General features: G+C 37.6%; 1 protein-coding gene across 2 annotated transcripts in view; it reads right to left on the bottom strand.

Moving 5' to 3' along the window:
* MDGA2 (MAM domain containing glycosylphosphatidylinositol anchor 2) overlaps positions 1-14625 on the bottom strand; it is an 829686-nt gene that overhangs the window by 757084 nt on the left and 57977 nt on the right. The gene's annotated exons all lie outside the window — the stretch shown is intronic.

Below are 14625 nucleotides of genomic sequence, written 5' to 3'. Positions count from 1 at the left end.
AACACTAGTGAAATTACAGAAGTGCCAAAGTTTTTTAGAATGAAACTTATACATGTTTCAAAATAAAAAAGTATGAAATAAAACTTTATTTTTCAAAATAAAAACTATAAAATAAAATAATTTGAAAAGTAAATTATTCAAAAATCAATCAGTTTCCCTCTTTCCCTCAGTAAGGAATTCAGATTCATTGTGGCTTGAGAAATACAGTCCTTGTACAAAGTAAAATTAACTCCTAAATTAAGGCTTGCTCCCTTTCAGGGAATTCATGGTTTTGTCTAGGATAAACATTAGAATAAGTGGTCATACTTTTAAAGAGCTAGTTTGTTGGGACTTTGGTAAGGACGTGGATATGGATGTCCTTCTCTATCTTACTTTATTCTCTCCCATACCTCTATAATAATTTATTGGCTTTGATGACTGATTTACTCTAATTTTTATCTTAAAGTGTTAGAAAGTAAAATGTCTTGAGAGCTTGTAAATAAATTCAACATTCCAATAAGAGGATAGGTTCTTCTACAGATTCCTCTGAAGGACCCATAAAGTTGTTTCAATCAAAAAACATAAATTAATGGAAACATTAAGGTTCAGGTTGAGTAAAAGTAGGTTTCTGTCATTGTTTTGAAATAGACTTTTAGGTTCAGTGTCCCTCAGGGCTTAAGGGGGAAGTGAAGCCTCCTAAGTGGTCTTTGTATTCTCAGGAGTCAGATGCAGTTGTGCTCCTTACTTAAACAAGGACTTGGTCCTGGTCTTAACTGCAAGTGTAGTAGAGACAGAGCCACTCCCCACTAGGCTCTGTGCTCGCCGTGAAGTTCCATGTATGCTTTTTATTTTTTCAACCAATCTTTACTGAATACTACTGTGTACCTAGCACTGTGCTAGATGCTGAGAATACAGTGGGGCAAGGAAGGCTCTCTGTTCTCAAGTCGCTTCTAGCACAATGGATAAGAGAGATTATATGGTGTACATCACATTTACCTGTCTTGACAATTTCCTCCATATCCTCCAACCTTTTGGCCTTTGTTGGTGCTCTCCCCCTTCATCTGAGAATGCCTCCTCTCTCCTCACAATTAAAACATTACCCAAATTCAAGGTCTAGCTAAATACCTAGTCTCTTTCACAAATCCCACTCCCACACATATACATGCTCTTCTAGAGCAAGGCCCTTCAGCTTCTCTCACACCCTGAAAGTGCCTAACAATAAATTATGCATACTGTAGAGCCCTGATGATTTTGCACATAACCAACAAGAAGAAATAACTGGGACGTTCAAAAGAAGATCCTTTAGACATTTTCAACCATGTTTCTTTGCCAATCCCTAGCACTGAAGGAACACATAAAAACTAATGTACTCGAAGAAATTTTAAAAAAAGAGCAACCCACACAAACTCATCCTACTATGTTTTCACTTGAATCCAAGTGAAGAATTCACTCAAGGGCATGACAGCCTAATAGAGTGAGAGGCATTAATTATACTCTCTGAAGGAGCCATCCTCAGCCATGCATCTCAAATGTTCACCACCTGAAGTGAGTCACCAAGGCAGTGCCAACACTAGGCAGAAGCATGTAGGCATATAGTGATCTCTGTCCCTTAACTCAGTTTTTCCTCTATGATTTGGTAGTTTTCAAATCCCTAACAAGGAAATTGACAGTCTGCATGAGGTATAATGCCTTTTCTATAAGAACAAGTCTGACTTTTAAGACTCCCCTGCTGAACAAAATAATTCAAATATTAAAAAGTATATCCTATATGATTCCATTTATAGGAAATTCTAAAACAACAACAAAAATCCAACCTAACCAGTTGTTGCCCAAGGCTAAGGTGGGGGAACTGGCTGCAAAGGAAAACCAGACAATTTGGGAAGGTAGGTAATTAAAGTATTCTATATGTTGATTATAGGAGTATTTACAAAAGTGCACATACTTTGTCAATACTCATTGACCTGTACACTTCAGATGGGTGAATTTTATTGTATGTTAATTGTAACTCAATAAAATTTGTTTAAAAGTTAAAAAAAGAAACAAACACAAAAGGTCTCCAGTGTTGTACTAATAATTCTGGAGTCAAGAAGTAGAACTTGATGAGAATTTTTTTAAATTATGCAATTGATTCATTCTAAGAACTGAAACCTAAAAACATGTGGACTTAGCTCTTCATCACCTTTCAAAAGCACTTCTGACTCATTCTTCAAAGTCATTTTTTTGTGGCTTATTTTCTTATTTATATTTTTCTTTGATGTTTCATATGTTCAGGTCCATGGTAAAATTATTAAGCAGTTTGCTTCTGACCACCCAACCAGCTCCACTTTCAGCATCACTTTACCTACTCTGTCTCCTCTCAGGAAACACATTCTGTCCTCTGGTTTCTCTTTGCCTCATATCCCTACCAAAAATTATTACCAATATCATCAACAGCTAATGCTTCCTGAACACAGTATTTCCCAGACATTCTGCTACTTGGATTCATTTATTTAACCTTCAAAATATCCCTCTGAAGTCAGTATTTTGTTATAGCCATTTTCACAGATAAAGAAACTAGTCCTGTAGAGATGAGGCAATTTTCCCAACTTCTAAAAATTAGTAGGTTACAGAGTCTTGATTCAACTCTCAATCAAGAGCCTGCATCCATAACCAATATGCTTTGGTGCCTAAGGCCATTCTATAAAAGCCCCACTCTGCATTAATTGGTAGCTACATCAAATAAAGCATTCCTGCTAATGTGTTAGTGAGTCACTGTCTTACCACACTGAGGCCACACAGCCAAAATCCCATCAAGGTCTTCTTCCCATAGAAGACTGAAATATTCTGTGAGAGATGGGTGTGCTGGAGTAATCAAGAGACTTTTCATTGAGAATCTGAGGTCATGAAAATTTTCCCTTCAAGGTTAAATTTAATAGGTATTCATTTAAGAAAAAGCTAAAGGAATCATCAAAATAAACAAATTCTCTATGACTATTTCTTACAGATTGACTAAAATTGTCTGTTTCCACAATCAAGAAATGACATCTCTGTAGCAGTCTGTCCATTTTTTAAAGAAAATATTTTAATTTTTTGCAGTAAAATTCAATAGGGAAAATATCCTAGAGGAAACTTTCTCTCTTTTTCCTAGCAAATTCACCAACACTCTTTTCCAACGATGAACTAGAAATAATAATGTCAGTAAAATATTCCAACTATAATATGACTAGCCCATGGGAGATCTTGGAATTTATTATGATCCTTCACCTTGTATTTTTACATCTCAGAAATTGAAAATTTTGAAAAATAACTTTATGTTTCCCTTTCAAAGAGATATTTTATAAATGTAAAAGTGACAAGTTAATAGTCACTTGAATCAAAATGACCTTTGCTCAACACCCTTCTTCCTAATCATAATTACTATAACAACTTTAAAGCACTTTCACGTATCTTTGTTTGGGTTCAACAGCTGCTACAATGGCTTCCTCTTTAAAAATATAGTAGATTACAGTCAAAAAGAAAGTTACATATATGGAAGATTTATTTAAAAGAAAAAAAACACAGAGTCTGGACTTGCCACCTCCAGATATAATACTTCAAGCCCTGGGAAAAGACAGATATTGATTTATTAGGACATCAAAGGTATAAAGCTTATCAAGTAATGTATCTATAAGATATAGATGCAAAGTATGCTTTAGCATATATTTTGTAAAAGAAAGCTTTGATAAGCACATGAAAAGGCATTCAACATCATTAGTCATTAGGGAAATGTGAATCAAAACTATAATGAGATATCACTTCACATCTACTAGGAAACCTACAATAAAATAAATAAATAGTGCTGACAAGGATGTTGAGAAATTGCAATTCTCATACATTGTTGGTAGGAACGTAAAATGGTGCAGCCCCTGTGGAAAACAGTTTATGGTTTCTCACAAGGTTAAACATAGAAACACTATATGATCCAGAAATTCCACCCCTAGGTATACATCCGAAATAACTGAAAGTAGGAACTCAAACAGATACTTGTACACCAAATTTCATAGCAGAGTTATTCACAATAGCCAAAAGGTGGTAACAACCTGTGTCAATCAACAGATGAATGGATAAACCAAATGTGATACATACATACAGCAGAATATTTTTCAGCCACAAAAAGGAATGAAATTTTGATACATGCTATAGTATAGATGGATCTTGAAAACATGCTTAGTAAAATAAGCCAGACACAGAAGTGCAAATATTGTATGAGTCCACTTATAAGAAGCACCTAGAATAGACAAATTCATAGAAGACAAAAAGTAGAAACAGAAAGGGGAGTTATTATTTAATGGGTACAGAATTTAAGTTGGACATGATAATTTTTGAGTATACGTGGTGGTGATGGTCACAAAACATTATGAATGGATGTAATGCCATTGAATTTGTACACTTACAAATGGTTAAAATGATAAATAGTATGCTATGTATATTTTACCACCATAACAATAATTTAAAAGAAAGTTGCAATTATCTCTAGACTCTTCCCCCACAAATGTAGTTCAGCGCATTTCTCCACAGAAACAATTAACTAGGAGAATTAACTGCTGCTAGATAAAGTATAAGAAGGGGTTATATTTAATATCTAGACAGAATATAGTTTAGTCGAAGGAATCATGAAACTGGGATGCGACACCAATAGTGTGCCATCCTCTATTTGTTTCCCATCAGTTTATTTCACCTCCTAAACTAGATAATAAGATCACTTGGGGAAGACCTCATGTCTGTCCTCCTCTAGTATGTTTCACAATATCATTACGCACAAGAAGGATATTCCATAATTGAGTCAATGACTTTTAACTTAAAAGGAATCTGTCAAGTCAATTCCATCTGAAACATAAAGAGACAAAAATCTGTTAGCAGGAAAGACTGAAGTCAGTTGGAAACTAAGAAGTGCTGGTGTTTTCCGTTTCATTCAAATGGCAGCAAATCAAATTACAATAATTACTGATGTCTACTTAGGCACACAAAGAAAAGGCAATACACGGAACTCAAATCGCTGACACACAGCTGAGTATTTTGCTGCACTCAATATTTCTTTCAAGAAGTAGCAGAAGGTGGCATGTGCTTAGCGTAGGAGTCATGAGTTTTCCATTTAACTCCATCAATCAGTTTAACCCCATACAAAAGACTAGGCTTTGAAGAAGTAACTGATCTTGTTTGCCTCAATTTCCCCATCTGGAAAGCACAATGCCTCCTTCATATACTTTACAAGCTTATGTTCTAAAATTACATTAATTTACAACTGAAACTAAATTTTAAAAATAAGTTGGCTCCCACCCTCTTTCTTCACAGATAAATCAGGTGAGGAGAGGGTTAATCATATTCTCAAAATCACCTAGTTGGTTAAGGATAGAGTCAGTGCTGGGCATCAGGTCTGCCGAAGAGTTATTCTGTGTCATTATTACCTCACCCCACTGTGTTTTGAAATGAATCATAAATCTGTTTGAAATGTAAAAAATATACATAAGTGAAAGTAAAGATTTAATACAGATTTAGGTGGATAACCTATTTATGTTCTGGATATCCTCAGTAATAGCTCTATCAAAGAAGGAAAATAAGAAATGATTTAGTTTCTAGTTTATACCATACAGAGTAAAGAACTGTAATTCAAATTTACGAGGACATGAGATATATCTGATTTGCAGCTGTATAGGCTACATGGCTATGGTTAAGTTTTCTCCTCTCTGTTACTCTACATGGTTGTCCCAGGAGGACAGTTTAACACTTTACCTAAATCTTATTGAATTAATGACTACATGGCTGCTTTTGGATGTAACAGAATTGTGTGCATACCTTCTCAAGGGCTCTCAGTAGTCTTGATTCCTTAAAGTGTCAGGCTTTGGGGACAAAAGAAATGCATCAAAACCCACCGGTGGGGATGCTTATGGTCCATAGTCACAGCCTCAGTCACCCTTGTCCTAGTAAACTACATCAAAGATGTGTGTCTGCATGTCAGATCATGAAGAAAAGCTGGAAAGAGCTCACTTTAATTGGTGTAAATTCATCACTGTTGCTAAAAGGCAGCTTTAGGTGTCTTTTGTACAGCTGAATAAAAGCCATTTTCAAACACTGAAAAGTCATGTTAGCCGGTAAGTTTTCCCTGACTAAAGGGACAACTTTAACAAGAAATTTTAATTTGGTGACGCCAGAATTATACGCTCTTATTACTAGCACCTTGTTACAACATGCAGAGAGATGTGTCCCAAAATGTCTACCATCTATAATATTGTATGGCTATAAAGAGTAATAATACCAAGTCTGTTGTCACAAGATTTCCAAAGACAGTACAAGCTGACAGAATATTTGCTATCAACACAAACAGAAATACTAGGCATTTAATTGAACAAATATTTTTGAGCACCAACTAGGTTGTAGGTTGAGGAACTCCTTTTACTCTGCAGAATAAATGCTAGTTGATACCATCAGCTAGATCTGAGCAGTCAGACAGAGGGCATGAAGAAAAACTGAAGGTCTGTAAGAGCTGCAGAGAGTAACTAGGAGAAACTGTTTGGAACAGCCTTGGTTACAGAGCAAGATCCAGGACCCATCTGAGGTGAAAGGCCATGTGTCTATTGTGATAGAAATCAACACTTGTGACTTTCTCCAACAGTCCTCTGCATCCTGGATATAGAATCAAAAAAAAAAAAGCGTATTGATCCAAATCAGTTATTTTTTTTTTTGGAAGATTATAAAAGGTTAGGGAGCAAGAATTTTAAGGTATGGCCCTTAAATTACAAAGGATGATCACATATAAACCTATATTCTATTACTAGTCTACTAGTCTGGGACAAAACTACTCTATTCATTTTCTTTTCCACTATTTAATACTGAAACTAAATGGTTTTATAAAAAATTCTTCCTTCTAAATAAAAAAGACAGGACTCTGTCCGAATTACATGCATAGTTGAGATGAAATTCAAATTTTGCTCTTAAAAATATGGGTAAAAGAGTTTTTGTTCCAGTTTCAGTGGCATCTGAGACAAGCCCAAGGGTCATGTTCCAGCTACATCAGTGAATAGCACTTGGATGTGTTAGTCCACTGTATATGTAGCTCTGGGAATGAAAGCATGCTTGTGTGTATCTGGGCCGGTACTAATAGATATTCTTCAATAAAACTTGAACTCGCTTTAACTGCAAAGAAGTCTCATGAATCCATACAGATACAAAACTTATATTCTCTCTTTTAGCTTTGGAGTTCTGGTTTAGGCTTATTTTCCTGGAGTCACTATCCACTGTTTTAGATACGACCACTGTAGGAAATTCACTCATTTAGAAAGAACAGAAATGCCACAATTGATGCTGCATATTTAATCTAAAAAAAGTTCCTGTCAGGACTGTGGAAACCTATTACTGTTTTAAATCTAAACAGAAATTATTTTTTAAATAAGCAGCACGTGTTTTGCTTCTATCTTGTACCAGCAACTTCATGTGTTTATGAAATGACCATATTAAACAACTAACCAACTACCCGACGGGCACAATCACAAAGGTATACTGTGAGTGCCAGTTATTCTAAATCCAAAGAGACAGCGGAGACCAAGAGGCCCAGCACAGAGTGAGCGCGGAAAAGCACTAATTAGCGCCTGATTTTAGATCAGACAGTGCCAAGAGGGATGAGCAGCATGAACTTTGATCAGATGAATCACTCATTAAACAAGCAGAATAATTCCACTTTATTTTTCAAGGGTGTTTACGGAGCTCGGAAGCTCTGTAAAATACAAACAATTACAACCTCTAAAAGCAGCAGGAAAAAGAGACCACCTATATTTCCTCTCTTACTAGGTTGAAATTTGCATATGTTTAGTTTCCCACTAGGTCTCTATGGAAAACTATTTCCAGTAAAGAAGATTTTAAACAGGAATTTCTTTGGGGAGGGGCGGGGAGTGACAAAGCACCTGAATTTTTTGCTTGAGGCTTCCAAAAGCAGGAAAATTTAACTATCAGTTTGTCCGCAGTATGCAAACTTCATGCAAGATAGAGCTTGGGGAAAAAACTAGCTCAACACCCATGCTTCCCTTATATAGGGCTCAGGGGCTGTGAAACATGTTGTACGAGATAGAAGTGGCCCCAGAACTCAGAAGGTTAGGTTCAATGCTGCATATTTTTGAACTTTGTTCTGATATATATCACTGGAGTCCAAGTGAGGTATTTAGTCTGAAAGTTTAAGGTTATCAATTAAAAAGGAAACAACATGGGCCATAAGTCATACGTTAAATAGTGCCTACCCAGGACTTTCATTCATTTATTGCCCACACAAAGCCACAGGAGCCTGCTTATCCTTACAAGTTCATCTGGTCAATTTAGGGGTTTAGATTAATGAGTCTATATAAAATCTACCCCAACAAGAATTAGGATCATAGCTCTCTAAGCAACAACACAGTCTGTCTGCCAAAACACGGAGACATGCAATATTTTTACTTTTTCCATCTGCAATGATTTAAATAAAGGGATTCTAATTTTTTTTGTCTCACCGCTAATTGATTTTGCTTTTACAGTCCTTTCCCAGCCATTAATGAAACTAACCAATTTCACTGGAATGCTTTATTAAACTAATATATCACTGTGTACTAGTTCCACATAGTGATGTATTAGTCCAAAGCATGAGTACATCCTCAAATTATATACAGTAGACATGAAATCACCACTGCTCAAAGAAGCACTTCTTCAAAAAGGGGTGTTATTTGATATCACACTGAAAATGCTCCTGCGTCAGGTTGCTCCTCTGAAGGAACAAGAGATCTATATTCTGCAAGATGCTGATTAGCAAATGCTTTGATTTTGTCCGAAGACTAAGCTAAAATTAGATGTGGATTTATCTCCTGTTCTCCCACTCATCTCTCACAGTCTCTCTCTGCCCACTTCCTTTCTCTTTCCCTTCTCTGCTCCATGCCCATTGTCTCCAAACCTTTGGAAAACTTTGCTGAACATATATGTAATTGATTGATAGTCCTTGAGCCAAACTGGAGTAAAATGTGAAAGGAATACTTGTACTTTGATACTTCAGATGTCACTTTTCTCACTTCCTTTGTACCTCATTTGTCCCTTTTTTCTCCCTACCCACCACCACTCTCACCTCTGCTCCTCCTTCCTCCTGAATCTGGATCTCACTCTAGCTCTCTCAGATTAAAAATAGCCATACTTTCGGGCTTCCCTGGTGGCGCAGTGGTTGAGAGTCCGTCTGCCGATGCAGGGGACACGGGTTCGTGCCCCGGTCCGGGAGGATCCCACATGCCGCGGAGCGGCTGGGCCCGTGAGCCATGGCCGCTGAGCCTGCGCGTCCGGAGCCTGTGCTCCGCAACAGGAGAGGCCACAGCAGTGAGAGGCCCGCGTACCGAAAAAAAAAAAAAAAAAAAAAGCCACACTTTCTTTGCAGCTCCTTCCATCAGGAAGGGGGCCTATTTCTCCACCCTTTGAATCTGGGTGGGCTTTGTGAATTTCATGGAAATGCTATCCTACAATTTCCAAGAAGGCCTCATTCTCACCCTCTTACAACACTGAGATCATCATACTCTGGAAAAGCCTGGTCTGGCTTCCTCGAGGCTGAAAGGCCACATGAAGAGAGAGGTGCAGCTGTCCCAGGTGACCCACCTGCTGAAGCATCTCCATGACAGTGTACAGGCAAGACCAGCAGAAGAAAAAGCCACAAAATCACTAGGAATAATAAATTGTGTTTAAGCTACCAAATTGGGGAGTGGTTTGTTATGGAGGAATACACAACAAATACATTATGCTTTCAGTTCCTCTTTTTTTCCTATTTTCTTCTGTACAATTTAAGATATCTTGTGCTACCAATGCTATTGACATTTGTCTAGTAACAAGCGTTTCCTTGGGTTCATATTTTTGTATTTGGTAAAGAATTTTTTAGTAAGTAACAGCAGTTAGCTATAAACCCATCAATTCATTTAACCTCAAGGAGAGAGAATGAAGGCAATCATTACTTTCCTACTTACAGATTAGAAGCAAAATAGTTAAGTGGCAATACATACGTGTTTGTGTCTGTGCGCATGTGCACACACACAAACATTTTTTGATTACAGCTATAAGGAAGTCCTAACTACAAGAGGAGCGTATGGACCCACAGGGATGGATGAGTCAGCTGGGGGATGGATGAGTCAGCTGGTAGATGGAAGGAAATTAGAAACTGCTGTATATCATATTTTTCTATAAGACATTATAGATGGAACAACATCATTTACAAGAACAGAGAAAATCACATCAAATCAGCCCAGCAAATATTCAAGGGAACAAAATTATGGTAATATCCAATGTTCCCACAGTCCTATACATAAGCTTTACAATGGTTACAATGAGAGAAATGAAACTCAGAATTCCCCAAAATAACTTTAATATGAATTCTGAGGCAGGCTTGTGAAATTCCTTCTCACAAGTTGAAGTATTCCGCACAAAAACAAAAACAGATTTTAGAGTAGTTTCCCACAATTGCTATTGCTATTTGATTACACGGTACAAGTGTATTTCATAATGTAATACCCTAAGTAATCTAGCTCCTTCCCTATCTCTCCTCATTTCCTTCAATTCTCCTCTTTATTGTGGTCTTGGTTTTTCTCAAGTATGCTCAGCCCATGCACACGGCTGTCTCCTGACCAACATCCAAGTCTCTTCCTTCGTGTTGCTGTCTCAGTGAGGTTGTCTCCAATCACTATACCATATGGTCCTCCCCGCCAGGTAATGTTTTACATATAATCGGGTTATAGAATTTTACATATCACACATCACTAACTGAAATTATTTTATGTTTCTGTTATTTTATTTTATTTTCTTCAACTAAAGTATACAGTCTGTGAGTTTAGTTACCTTCCTTTTCTTGCTCACGACTACGTCCTTAGCACCTAGAATATGTGAACATAATGTGTGAGTGGGCAAATGAACTACACAGATAGGAAGTACAGAGCTGACTGCCTCGCCAGGCGAAAAGTCATCCCATGTAACTTCTTCCCACCACATCACACAATTTGGAATCACTTCCCTTTTCTATCAAAACCAGGACTCAGAAAAGAAAGGTAAATTTTGATACGGCCATGAAACTCTTTTTAAATGGTATCTACTGAAAGGAACCTAATTTAATCCAAGAGCTAAATATATATTCTATATGTTCAAAAATGTACTTTGGTCATCACCATGTCAGGGCATGAGACACCCGCCACTCTCCATTAGTAGAGGTAATTGAGACCTAACTGTGTAGAGCTAGCCCGGAATCACGGCCTCCAGCTCCGACCTTACATCTGAGGCTAAATACTAAAGGTACAAGTTTGCCTTGTGTCAGCAGATCCACCCACACCACTTTGAAAAGGCACCACCATTTCCTACAGCACACAGTACGCTTATAAAGATGTATGATATGATTCGTTTCCCACTGGGAAGAAACGGTTTGTAGGACAAAAAGAGCTGCTGTGAGTGAGTCAGAAAGCATGCATCTTGTGCAAAGCTGAAATGCCTCGCTCCATGAACCACAAAGAATTGGTTTTGGGTTTTTTTGTGTTTTTTTTTTTTAAATAATTCACCAGTTTTCCTTACCACTTAAACTTTAGAGTTTTATCAATAGTTTAATGAATATTAAGGAAGAATGTCATGTGTTAGAAAAGGTTATAACACTAGGAAGCTTGAGTTAAAAAAAAAAAAAAACGCATACACTAGTATAACCAAATTGTCCTAAATTTTAATTGGCCCGGTATTTGTAGAATAATTGAATTTCCAAATTTTTTGTTATTGTTTGCTAAAGATTATTTGGGTAATAGCAAGAGTCAAATTATTTTTAAAGTTAAGATTTCCTGTAAGAAATACATGCCCAAGAAAATAAACACGTATTTCTATATTATAATGCATATTTCAGTAGAAAACAAATTGCCTGACATTCGTCTCCAGATATATGTTGCCTCTGAATTTGTGTAGATTTACTCTCCTATAGTAGAGATTAGAGCAGGAAAATGGAGAAAATAAAGCACATGAAAGTAGGTATTTTATCTTCATCTTTATCTTTAAAAGATAGGTATTTCAGTGTCGCTTATGGAACAAGGGGACGTCACAACTAATGATATACGAACTTTGTTCACCATTTATTTTTTACTGTCAGTTTTACTGCAGCTAAGTGGGAAAAGCATAAGTTATTTTACTTGCTGTATATCAATGGAACTACTTAGCTCAGGCAAAATGAAAATTTTAACATACTCTTCTGTGCCCTTAATTTTAAGTCTAACATTTTTAGCCAGGAAATGGTTCAGATCATTGTATGGTGGGGCAGCGAGGGTCAGTGGTGGCAGTGTTGGTCAATAACAAGTAATCAAGGACCCAAATGGAGATGGCCTAAAGGGCAAGGATCCTTGCAAGTGACAGCCTGGGGAGGATGTAAACACACACAGACACAGAAGGAAGGGCCTTACATTCAGACTAAGTGGTCTTGACTGCACCACGTAGGCCAGAAGGGATATGGGATTTGTATTTTAGAAAACTGGTTAATAAGCAAACTTAATTCAGTACCTTCAAATAAGTAGTCAATAGCTATTCAATTACTTAAAACAGGTTAATGTTCTTGTATATATAGGAAACAGCCTAATCCAGCCCCATGGGAAAATTGCGTTTATAATGTGATTAGATCAAGTACTAAAGAGAGACTCTGTACTGCAACACTGCCATGTGGTTGTCGTTGTTGTTGTTGTTGTTTTCCTGATGTACTTACTGCGCTGACTGCTTTTCTCCAATGGGGGAAAAATATTAAAAACTTGCCAAAAATCACCATGAGTTTCTTTTGCAATCCTATGACCACACAACTGGTAATGGTTTGATATATTCAATGTAAGCCCAATAAAATAAATATTTTAATGTCCATTTAGTAATATCTATACCCCATGGCGGGGAAAGCATCACTAAACCGAGCACAGCCGTATCACCTCTCATGGACACTGGCTCAGGAATAGGTGATAGGTGCTAGCAGTTCCTAGTGAGTTGGGGTATATTATAGCTCATTCCTGAAGACCTCCCCACTTTCTTCTGACTAGAACTGTGAGAAATTAATCAGCTTAATTATATAGTATGATCCTCCGGCAGCAGTAAGACAAGTGATACAACAACTTTTGTTTAGATCCCACCAAACCATACATTCTTACCAAAAGTATTCACTGAGAGCATATAATATTCCAGAGGAAAGTCTAGGCACTGTAGATAGTGAATAGAACATACAAAAAATATGGGCTCTCACGGAGCTGAGATGAGTGGGGCAGGGGTGGTGGAGAGAGAAACAAATAAATAGGCTAATGTATAATATATCCGATGTTGATAAATAAAACAAGGTAAGAAGTATAGGGAATGTTACATTGCTGGGAGTGGACGAGCTTGCACTTTTATAGAGGGGTCAGGAAAGACCCTGGCATGCAGACTTGAAGAGATGAATAAGTAAGCAATGGGGCTACTAAGAAAAAAATTCCAAAGGGAAGAGCAAATACAAAGGCTGTGAAGTGGGTGAAAGAATGTCCATATATGAAGAACGATGGTCAGGAAGTCCTGTGACTAGAGCAGTGGGGGACCAGGGTTGTGAGAGGTAAGTTCAGAGAGGCAACAGAGCCCTGATCAGTTAGCATCTGGTAGGCCACTGTAAGGATGTCGGGCTTTCCTCCTGAGTGAGGTGGGAAGTCATAGAAAGTTCTCAGCAGGAGAAAGATGTCAAACATAATTTCTAAAAGAATAACTCTGGTAGCTGTATTGAAAGTAGGCCAAGGCGCACAAGGGCAGAGGCGGGAGACTGCTAGTCTGTGACCCGGTTGATAGGTGATGACGTTATGACTCGGATGAGGGAGGGCAGTAGCAGTGAAAGCGGCTGAATTCTGAATATACATCAATGTAGAGCTATGCTGACAGTTTGGAGATTGGTTTGGGAAGAGAGAGAAAAGTCCAGGTTTCTACTTTGAGCAACTGGAAGCCATTTACCAAGAAGGAAAGGAATCCTAGAAGAAGAGGTCCAATCAGGAAAAATCAGGCATTCAGTTCTGATGTTAATTTTGAGATGTCCCAAATCTCAGGTGCTTGGAAAGCCAATTGCCAGACAAACCAAGCACAGCAGAACCGAGAGACATAGCAAGATATTGGAGGTATAGTGCACAATGATCAAGCATATTATTGCCCAGCAACCCCACACAGCACATAAAAAGGCTAGCTCTCAGCAATTCTGGGGAGCAAAGCAGGGACTCACCTGTGTGAGCAGTACTTGTGCAGTAAGGAGAGGTGCACTATAGCCCATTACTTCCCAAGAGTGGAGGGATGTGTTTAGCAAGACACAGATAGCACAGAACTATAATATAAACAATTATTTGGGGATTCTGAGTGTAGCATTTAGCGGGGAAAACTCTGGCTATCTTATTTGGAAATATTTTCCAAGTTTCCAAATAAATACTTTATCCAAGAAATATGTTTCCCCTAATCTGTATCCCAATACTATTTTTCTACTGCACTCACCACATTCTCTTTTATATTTAAAATATATGTTTATGTACCTGTTTCCTGTGTTTTATCAAATGCCAGTCTCTGGAATGGAGTGCAACATCTAGTAGGTGCAGGACAAAGACTTACTGCGTAGAATTCATTTAAGTAATTTAGGAGGTTACACACCCTTATTGGAAA

This window comes from Pseudorca crassidens, chromosome 1 (genome assembly GCF_039906515.1).
Source record: "Pseudorca crassidens isolate mPseCra1 chromosome 1, mPseCra1.hap1, whole genome shotgun sequence".
In the NCBI taxonomy this organism is placed as follows: domain Eukaryota; kingdom Metazoa; phylum Chordata; class Mammalia; order Artiodactyla; family Delphinidae; genus Pseudorca; species Pseudorca crassidens.
This window is presented reverse-complemented; position numbering and strand designations above follow the sequence as displayed.